This window comes from Propithecus coquereli, unplaced genomic scaffold (assembly GCF_000956105.1).
Source record: "Propithecus coquereli isolate 6110/MARCELLA unplaced genomic scaffold, Pcoq_1.0 Scaffold125, whole genome shotgun sequence".
Lineage (NCBI taxonomy): Eukaryota > Metazoa > Chordata > Mammalia > Primates > Indriidae > Propithecus > Propithecus coquereli.
The window spans coordinates 9,009,494-9,018,708 of record NW_012136636.1 but is presented as its reverse complement, the minus strand read 5'-3'; the positions used below and the strand labels follow the sequence as shown (position 1 = coordinate 9,018,708).

Sequence of the window (9,215 nt, the reverse complement as noted above, 5' to 3'; positions counted from 1 at the left end):
TTGAATCTTGGACTTGGGGGGGAGGGGGGCAAGGGGAACATACTTAACCTAAACATCTGTACCCCCATAATATGCTGAAATTAAAAAAAAAAAAAACCACAATGAGATATCACTTAACTCCAGTCAGAATGGCTTTCATCAAAAAGTCCCAAAACAATAAATGTTGGCATCAATGTGGGGAGATATTAACAGAAATACCTTGCTGGTGGAACTGAAAATTAGTGCAACCTCTGTGGAAAGCAATATGGACATACCTCAAAGATCTACAAATAGAACTACCATTTTATCCAGCAATTCCATTACTGGGCATCTACCCAAAGGAACAAAAGACATTCTATAAAAAAGACATCTGCACTAGAATGTTTACGGCAACACAATTCACAATTGCAAAGATTTTGAAACAACCGAAGTGCCCATTGATACATGAGTGAATTAATAAAATGTGATGTATGTATACCATGGAGTTCTACTCAGCCACAAAAAACAATGTTGATATAGCACCTTTTGTATTATCCTTGATAGAGCTGGAACCCATTCTTCTAAGTGAAGAATCACAAGAATGGAAAAACAAGGACAACATGTACTCACAATCGAATTGGGATGAACTGACTTAACTGACCAACCCATAAATGCACATATAGTGTTAACATTCATCAGGTGTTGGGAAGATGGGAGGGGGTAGGAAGGGACGGATATATACACACCTAATGGGTGTGGTGTGCACTGTCTGGGGCAGGGACATGCTTGAAGCTCTGACTCAGGTGGGGCAAAGGCAGTATATGTAACCTAAACATTTGTATCCCTGTAATATGCTGAAATTAAAAAAAAATTTAAAAAAGAATTCTAAAAGAAATCATATAGAAAAACCTTATCTATAAATAGAGATCTTTTGATATAAGTCTTGTAATGATTTTTTTGAACATGACACAATAAGCACTGGAACAAAGGAAAATATAAACAAGTTGTACAGCATCAAACTAAAAAGTATCTGCATAGCTCTAATATACTCTTGGAAAGCGCTGGCACACATTCTACTAAGCGAGGTATCCCAAGAATGGAAAAACAAGCACCACATGTACTCACCATCAAATTGGTATTAGCTGACCAACATTTAAGTGTACATATAAGAATAACATGTATTAGATGTTGGGCAGGGGAAGGGGTGAGGGGGGAGGAGGGGACGGGCGTATGCACAAACAATGAGTGCGATGCGTACCTCCGGGGGAATGGACACACTTGAAGCTCGGACTTGGGGGCGAGGGAGGGTAAGGGCATCATATGTAACCTAATCATCTGTACCCCATAACATGCTGAAATAATAATAATAAAAAAAGTATCTACACAGTAAAGGAAACAAACAAGACAAGAAAACCTACAGCAAGGGAGAAAATATTTGCAAATTATATATCTCATAAGAGTTTAAGTTTTAAATATACAGGAACTGATATAATTTAAAGGAAAAAGTAATCATCATCATCAGAGAATTGAAAAATAGGCAAAGACTGAGTAGATTCTTTTCAAAGAAAACACATAAGTAAACAACAACAACAGGTATGTAAAACGTTTTAGATTCAGAGCCTAGAGGGAGACACACAAAGCCTGTAGCGTAGCAAAATGCTGCTTGAGCACGTGGATACAGATGTGTGGAGGCCAAAGAACATCCACTCTGAGGGATGGGAAAGCCTTGGATTTTATAGAGGGTTGTTTCAGAGAAAGTGAACAACACCTGCAGAGATAGGGGAGAGGGGTTGCTTCATCTTTATCAGGGGGGATAGGAATGCTGGCATTGCAGTAGCTGTCTGTGGTCCTGCAGGTCTCTGTGATTGAAGTCAGATTTACAACCTTGGATTTCCAGACTCCTGAGGCTTTTGTTTCACAGGCTTTATGATCACTATCTAAGTATTACATCCTATACATACTTTTCGTGTTCCCACCCTAAGCCAAACTAACATTCCACATTTTTTATGACATACATATAAGAAAAGGAAGGGTAAGTTATGGGAAAGGGAAAAAATTAAAAATTAGAAAGATTGGGAAGTGAGTGCTGTTGTTTTTCTGACTGTTTTCTTGTTTCCTTTGTTCCTGGAGACTTGATTATCTCTGAAATGTAGTCAAGCCTATTGCAGGGGATGTGAATTTTGCCCCTGAGTTATGGTTTGGAGCAGGAAATAAAGGCTTGGAGGTTAATTCCCTGCTGTCTGTCTAGGAGTTTCTCAGGAATACCTTGAGGTTTTCAAGCAAATTTTAAAAGCTGTGAGTGGGGGAAATGTAAAGATTTACATTTCTTTTCTGGGCTCTTTTATGTGTTTGTGAAAACAGTCTAAGCAATTTCTCTGCTACTTTGGGAGAGAGATAGCAAAGAGTAGGGAGAGCTCAGAATTGATTTTTAGCTGTTATTATAAAACTGGGAGTTTCAAGTCTACCCTAATATTGCCCCCTTTTTGTTGTTAAAATTAAATTTCTATGTACAATGAACTCAGAAGTTGGGAAAATGTGGAGATCTTTCTTCTGTAGCTACTTCAGGGTGAGAAGGAATGAACAGAAGTTTTTATGGAGCTCATTTATTCAAAGTTCCATTTATAAAAATGACCCAGACTTTGGGGTTGACTTCAGGTTCATAAAAAGCTATAGGAGATGAAGGGGAGCTTGTGAGGATAAGAAGGGTGGAGTTTCTCTGTGGCTTATGAACAACAGGTGCTAAATAGCAAGCAATTTTGAGAGGATATCTCTTCCTAACAGTGGGGTTGGGAATCGAGGGAGAATTAAAAATGAATGAGTGAAGATATTTTTGTCTAGCTGGCAGGTTGAAGGGAGGGTTATTAGGGGGTGGGTAATAAGGCTGTCTACTTGCACAATAGAGAGTGAGGGGAGTTGGGTAGTTCCATGGAATTCTGGCAGGGCCGAGAATGTTATCCCTCTGTTGATGAGGAAAGAAATTGACTTACCTGCCACCAACAGATTTACCTGGGGATCTGATGTAACGATTGGTTTGAGGGCTGTCAGTCCCAGGCACTGTCAGTCTTTTGTGGCCAGGCCTAAGAGGTTCACTAGTACGAGAATAGGATTTTCCAGTTTGTTGGGAGGAAGGGATGTGGCTTTGCCATGAAGGGCTAAGTTGCAGTCGAACTTCCAGTGGGCACCTGTTCCACAGAGGTGACAAAGTCCTAGGGGCAGTCGAGGATTAGGACATTGTCTTACCCAGTGGCCGGTTTGATTACGTTTAAAAATGGGCCTGGTGGCATTGTTAGCCCCTTTTTCCAGTCTAACTGAAGATGTTCTGAAGGTCTGTTGATAGAGGGTGTCAACATCTGATATTCAGTGTGGTCTCTATTTTGTTTTTGAAGTTCTTGCTACTCATCCCTTTTATTAAATACCATAAAGGTGGTTTGTAAAAGATCTCTTTGTGGGGTTTGAGGACCATCCTCTAACTTTTTAAGCTCATGTCTAATGTCAGGTGTGGCTTGGGAGATAAAAAGTATATTGAGAAGTAAAATTTCCTCAGACGTAGTAGGGTCTAGAGTTGTATATTTTTGTAAGGCCCCAGTGAGTCTGGACAGGAAAAGAGTTGGATTTTTATCCTGTCCCTGTGTGATTTCTTCTAGTTTTTTTATAATTCACTGCCCTGTGGGCAGACCTTTTCTGGCCCGTTACCAGGCATGTGATCATAGGATCTCTCTTAGCCCATTCTTCTGTCTCCTCTTGGGTTTCTGTTTGATAATCCCATAATAGGTCTCTTCTGTGAATGGCAGTCATCTCTACTGGTTGGGTGTTGGTGTGTCTATGAATTTCAACACCATGTGCCTGGGCATTGAGCCAGACCCTCTCCTTCTCCTCAGGAGATAAAGCAGAGGAAAGAATTATGTAGAGATGATAAGATTGAGATAGATATTGAAATTCTTTGATAAAAGCATGAAGATCGGTTCAGAAGTAACCTAGTCTTTTCTCTATCTGGGAGAGGTTGGAAAGAGAGTAGGGAACATGTACCCACATGATGCCTTCTGCCCCAACCACTTCCCTGAGTGGGTACAAGCCTTGTGTGGTAGAATCTGTGGTTCCTGACATTTGGGCAGAGAAACGGCAGGTATTAAGGGGGTAAAGAGGGGTTGTGGAGTGGGCTTAGGTAGCAGTAGAGGAATTTTATATGGAGGAGGACTGAGATCTGAGGGATTAGCATCTGGAGTTTCTGGTGGTTTAGGGTGGAGGGGGGAAGTTGGGAAGAAGGTCTAGGTTGTAGTAGAAAGACTCGTGCCAGGTTTTAATTTTGACAGAGAGAGGATCACGAGTGGACAGTAAAGAAGGCTTGGATATAAGGGATTTTGGACCATTTGCCATTACAGTGACTATAATTATCCATATCTTGTAGTATGTTAAAGTCAAAAGTTCCATGTTCAGGCCACTGAGAGTTATTATTTAACTTCTAGTGCAGCCAAGCTGTATTACACTAACAGATAAGTCATTTTGGCCAAATTTTATCAGTGAGACCTAGTGTTTTGAGGCTTCAGAGAGGACATTCCAAAGTGGTAATTTTAGGAGGAATGGACTGAGAGCTTCCCATGTTCCTCTAAAGAGTAGGGATTGCACGGGGCCAATTCTACTCAATTCTAGGTGTCCCTAGAATGAGGGAATGGCAGGGGAGTGACGGGTGAACAATGAGCACAAGTGGGGGGTCGGAACAACCATCGTGTCCAACGAAGGCCCCAGGAGCCAAGAGTTTTCCAGCTTAGTGGTAGGAATTTTGAGTAAAGATGAGTAAATAAGAACAAGAGGGATAGAGAAATGAGAACAAGTTTGTGAGCTCCCCACTCACCAGGAGCAGGATATCTCAGGGTGTAGATTTTAAAGGTCAGCAAGGAAGATCTGAATCCCAGTCCAGTGTCTGCCTCACAGCTTGGTTCAGGAGGGGCCAGGTGGATAATTACCTTACCTCAGTGAAGCTAGAACACGCTGTCTACACTTGAGGATCAGAGACAAGTTAGAGAGAGGCCCCTGCATGGCTCAGGACTTCTCCCAGCCACCTCATCAGAGACAAGGGAGGTTACTGGCTCCAGGGGACTTTTGATCTACCAAGGAGATGGCCTTTTTCAGTTTAGTGAAAGACCTGTGGAAACCTTATCAGTGACCCACGGCCTCAGAGGAAGGCAGGATTTGTGAGTTAGCCCAGGACAAGCTGCCACTACCCACTGCTTCCTGAGTTGCAAGCCTTGCCTGCTAAAGTCCTGGAGGTCATGTCCACCCAGTGTGCCCTCCAGGTTTTTGGTACCAGATATTAAGTCTGGAGCCGAGAAGGAGATACATGAAGCCTGAAGTGCAGCAAAATGCTGTTTATTTTGAGCATCTGGGTGCAGATGGGTGGAGATCAAAAGAGCATTCACCCTGAGGGAGGCGAAAGCCTTGGGTTTGATAGAGAGTTTTTTCAGGGAAAGTGAGCAACACTTGCAGAGATAGGGGAGGGGGGTAGCTGCGTCCCTATCAGAGGGGATAGGAATGCCGGTGCTGCTGCAGCTGTCTGTGTTCCTGCAGCTATCTGTAGTCAAAGATACATTTACAACTTTGGATTCTCAAGACTCCTGAGGCTTTTGTTTCAGAGGCTTTATGATCACTAAGTATTACATGCTATACATACTTTTTGGGTTTGCACCCTAAGCCAACCTAAAAAAGGTATTCAACAAAAGCAATAATCAGGTTTTGAAGTCAGCCTCAGTAACCTAATGACATGCTACCTCTACAAAAAAAAATTACCTTTGGTTTTGGTGGTGCATGCCTGTAGTCTTAACTACTTTGGAGGCTGAAGTGGGAGGATCACTTGAGCACAGGAATTTGATGCTACTGTCAATTATTATCAGGCACTGCATTCTACTTGATACAACAGAACAAGACATTGTCTTAAAAAATGGTTTAACATAGACCTCTCTAATAAATGTACAGATATTCGCATAACCCCCAAGTCACTATTCTCACATAAGCTATGAAAAGACCATTGGCTCTCACTAAACTCTAAGAAATATCACTACAGGGGCAGTAGAATTCTTAGAGGATTTAAGAGCATGGGACAGATGATGTCCCTCTATGAGAGGATGAGAAACATATTCAGGCTTCTAAAAATAAACATGTCTAATGGAGCAGAGCTTCCCAAGCCACTTTTAAAAGTTTGGCTTCTTTCTTGACCTTCGGTCCTCCCACCCATGTTATCTCCTTCACTCAATCTCACCTACCTGGGTGTTGAGCTGTTGTGTCCTCTCTCTTCACATTCCAGGGCTCTTTCCTTTGCTCCAGACATGTGATCAGGTCTGGTTTAGAGGCAGCAAGACCTATTTTATTAGAAATAATTCATATTACTCTTGCTGGGGATTCTTCAGTTACTAATCTAGTACTTCCCTTAGTAGAGAGAACATTATAGAAGAGTCTAGAAAATTATTTCTCAAAATATTGTTTCCTGACAGTCCCTTCAGAATGAGAAGAAAATATTTCAAATTTATGGCTCCTGAGCACCACTTCCCACTACCAAGAAATAAAAAGTAAGTTGTAGAAATTGGATCCTAAGATGCAGGCAACAATTTCTGTTGTCTGTATTTCTGGAGTTACCAATAATTGAAAATGAAGGATACAGATCAGCTCAAAAAAGGGGAATGTTTAAATTAAAGTGACACATCTAGAGATTTTCTATGCTACACCAAAAATTCTCCAAATTTTCTTTTTTTGAAAGCAGGGATCTAAATCTAATTCCTGTGATATAGAAACTCCCAAGAAACAGTCTACAAAGGAAGAAAATGAAGCCCTTAGTGTGAAATAGTAATTGTGTATTGAAGTTATCCTTACCCAGAGAGACCAGCTTTCTGTAGTTCTCTAACATCACATCCCTATACAATTTCCGCTGAGCATTGTCAAGGCATGCCCACTCTTCTGGAGAGAATTCTATTGCCACATCCATGAATGTCAACTCTTCCTGAAAAAAAATACATATTTACCAAGTGGCCATGAGTGGAGTTCTAATTTGACTTCAGAAGAAATGAAAGTTACAAGAACTATTTCTGATGTATAAGTGACTATAATTATCCAATACAATTTTTCAAAAAACACAGTGATATTATTGAAATTATGTTTAAAGTCAGAGGAGGGAGGATGCATACTATATGTGAAACTATTGTATATATGATACCTTTCTGGATGATAATGCATAAAATTAAAGGGATCAACACAGGTATATAGATTTGAGTGCTATATTTACATCATATAGGATAGGTTGTCTATATTTCTCATTATACAGAGATATGGTGAGTTAGAAGATATCTTCCAAATTTAAATGTGTACAACAATAAACTGGAGACCTTGTTAAAATGCAGATTTTGATTCAGGAGATCTGGGGTGAGGTCTGAGTTTCTACATTTTTACCAAGTTCACCAGTGAAGCCAATGCTTCTGACTGAGGGAAAATATTTGGTCAAATATCCACTAAGTGGTAGACTTTGGGTTTATCACAGTTCATCTGACCAGTAAACAAAGTGGAGAACCTTCATTTTTCAAAGGAATCTATAAGTAAAGAAAAATTGAGAAGACAGGGAAGCTTTCAGATTAAACATGATGGCTTGTGCACATCAGTCAGTAAATCTTCCCAATACACTTATTAATGAAAATAATGTAGTTTATAATAGAGGATTCTGTCAGAGAGCATGTTAACCAAGTAAATGAAATTAACAATAACTTTACTGGGACAAACTGGTATCAGGTCCTATTCCACACAGGAAGATACAACATCACTACTCTCTTATCAGTGACCAAAAAAAAAAAAAAGTTATCATGAAGAAACATCAGTTTTATACAAAGTTCAAACTAAAGATATCTCCCATGTTCTGTAATATCTAACAGTGTATTTAAATAGTTTTTCTTTAGCATCCTACAGAGCAAGTCTCTTCTAAGTTTTATCTTTTTCAGAATTTTCTGAGTTATCCTGGCCAATTAATGCCATTCTCTTTGTGTTTTTTTTTATTTCAGCATATTATGGGGGTACAGATGATTAGGTTATGTATGTTGCCCTTAGCCCCCCTCCCCCCCAAGTCTGAGTTTCAAATATGTCCATTCTTTGGGTGGTGCGCATTGCACTCTTTGTGCATGCATATACCCGTCCCCTCCTCCCTCCTCCCCCCCTGCCCAACATCCAATAGATGTTATTTTTATATGTACACTTATGTGTTGATCAGTTAATACAAATTTGATGGTGAATACATGTGGTGCTTGTCTTTCCATTCTTGAGATACCTCACTTAGTAGAATGCATTCCAGTTCTATCCAGGAGTATACAAGAGGTGCTATATCACCATTGTTTCTTTGTGCTTTTTCTTAATCCTGTTATGGATAGAGCTGAGGGAAAATCCAAATGGAACCTCAAGAGTACATGTTCCCCTTATTCACTCATATCCAAAGCCCTGACCCCATCCCCTGTAGGAATCTTGGATATTCACACTATTCTATGTTGACCTGTCACAAAAGGAACATTTTCAATATTACACGTTATAAATGTGTTATGAAACTCGGCCAGAGCATGTAAGACCCTTGGATGCAGAGAATGGAGAGATGGCTCTGGTATATAGGGGAAAGGATTTGTAAAGAGCTCCTTGACTATCATAAGAAGAAACGGAAAATGGTAGCTAAAATACACTCATTAAGCATAAATTTCAACAGTAAAGAAGTTTGCAAGTTCTAACCGCATAAGTTCTACATGTCATTCCAGGAGGAATAGTGGGCACAGCCTTTAACCTGAGACGCCCTTACCTGAGCACCATCCATTTCTTCTTCTCCTCCTCCTATGCTGGGATTTCTTTTCAGGTGAGATTGTGTTGACAAATTAGAATTGCATCTTGAAACCATCCCCTGAAAGAAGTCAGCACAATCTCTCCACTTGTTTCCACAACATCCACAGGTAGGAGGACCTTGAAGTACAGAAAAGGTGACACTCCCTTGTCCCTTGTCACAGGAAAGAATCAGATATGATGAGCTCCTTCATGGAGATAACAATGTGATTTTCTCCCTTCCTGCCCTCAGACGCCCTCCCCTCCACGCACACCAGCAATTTCTGTTACAGCAATGTGGATATGGGCCACACTGTCCTGCCCCCATAAAAGTCAAGCAGAACAAGCTCCGTGACCTGTCTCTAAAGCAAAGGCTGAACTGAACTCTCATAAATATATCTCAGAGTCCTTGTGGTTGGTTGTAGCCTCACCTT

The 9,215-nt window shown here is 40.5% G+C and overlaps 1 pseudogene; it reads right to left on the bottom strand.

The window, feature by feature from the left end:
- LOC105805112 overlaps positions 1-8,860 on the bottom strand; it is a 34,004-nt pseudogene extending 25,144 nt beyond the window's left edge.
- Between the last annotated feature and the right edge of the window lie 355 nt (positions 8,861-9,215).